This window comes from Penaeus monodon, chromosome 15, assembly GCF_015228065.2.
Source record: "Penaeus monodon isolate SGIC_2016 chromosome 15, NSTDA_Pmon_1, whole genome shotgun sequence".
Lineage (NCBI taxonomy): Eukaryota > Metazoa > Arthropoda > Malacostraca > Decapoda > Penaeidae > Penaeus > Penaeus monodon.
The window spans coordinates 17,531,490-17,533,071 of NC_051400.1; positions in this window are offsets into that span (position 1 = coordinate 17,531,490).

Genomic DNA, 1,582 nt, shown 5'->3' on the forward strand with positions numbered 1-1,582 from the left:
GAACAACAACCACAACAATGAGCATTTTTTCAAAGCCCTGGCAATACAAAGGAGAACGAGATTGGCACATGTGGCCCGATAGCATCAGGCAGAACCTCTCATCAGCGCCGACAGATCCTCTGTCGCAAATAAACTTCTTTACCGAGCAACAAAAAGGGCGCCGCACCTCCCCTCACCTTCCCCCTGTGTCCGTGATATCGTAATTATCCGAGAGCGGCGACGTCATCACAAGAGTTGCACGCAAGAACACAAGTAATAAAACGAAAAGAAGCAGGAGAAAAATGGTAATCGTCTTATCGGAACCGGTGTATTACAGTCAAGGAGGATCTTCAAACCGCTGTTCAGCCTGAGTGATAAGTTACATGGCTGTCCCGGTGTCCCCCACGGACGGCGGGGCCCGTGACCGACGGCCGCGCGCGCACTCACCCTCTTCTGTACACGGCAGTCATACATACATGAACATACACAGGTAGAAGACAAGCATGCCCACTACTCATAACACGTGTGAAATATACACAAACTTGCAACACACACACACACTCGCGACACCAGAATGAAGTACACTCAGAGTGACTGCATCATTACGCTGTTTTCAAACACACCAGTGTTTCTTTCATGCAGGCCCACCCAAAAGGGCATGTCTCGAAAACACCTTTAAAACATTAACTTTAAAAATCAATAATACCGTCCCACCACGCCACGGCAAATTTTTTTCGACTGCCGTAGGAAGTGTTACCAGATCGGCGGAGTCGGCGAGGCGCTGCGCCGGCACGACCAACAAACACGCCGGAAAGCTGAGTCGTCTCTCCATGTTTTACCTGAAATCAAAAGAAAACATTCAACATGAGTCATACGTCTCTTGGTCGGATTCAGAACAAAACTACAACATATATGCATTCTCAGAGGGAAAAGAAAGACCAAGAAGAAGTACAGCGAAGCGTCAGTGCACGCTCGGTTGACTTCAACAGCTATCTGTTTGCCCGGCGTGTTTGCCTTCTCTGCAGTCCCGTGATTGTCGGATATTTGCTCGAACCGCGAAACCCTCGCACAGTTCAAGAGGCTTCGCGACAAACGAAAGAAGAGGTTTCCAATCGGGGTGATTTACGAGTCGAGAGCCACGTTCGCCTCCCTTCGTGCGAGGTTGCGGGAAGGGCTGTTCCTGATGCAGGTGTAGAGAAATACGGTACTATTTACAGGATACGTTAAATAAACTCAATAATAACACAGTTAATTATGCTACATTCTGTAACTTTTCGAACCGAACGAGACTTGCTAGTAGTATCATGGATCATCCCGACTCTTAACGCATAGCATCCATCCCACTCTCTTCCCCAACCCATCCCTACCTCTCGCCGCCATCCTACCTTCCTTACAAGGCCCTCTCACCCCCCACCACCTCCATACCCCCATTCTCAACCCCATCACCCCCCCCCTTTCTCTCACCATACCTGCATCAGGCTCGCTCGCTCCGGAAGATCGGCATTCACTTCTGTGCCGGGATTCCGACTCGACTGGCTGTTCGGAGCCGTGATTATGGCCTACATCGGCGGGGGAGAAAGTGAGACACTGAGGGAGAAAAAAA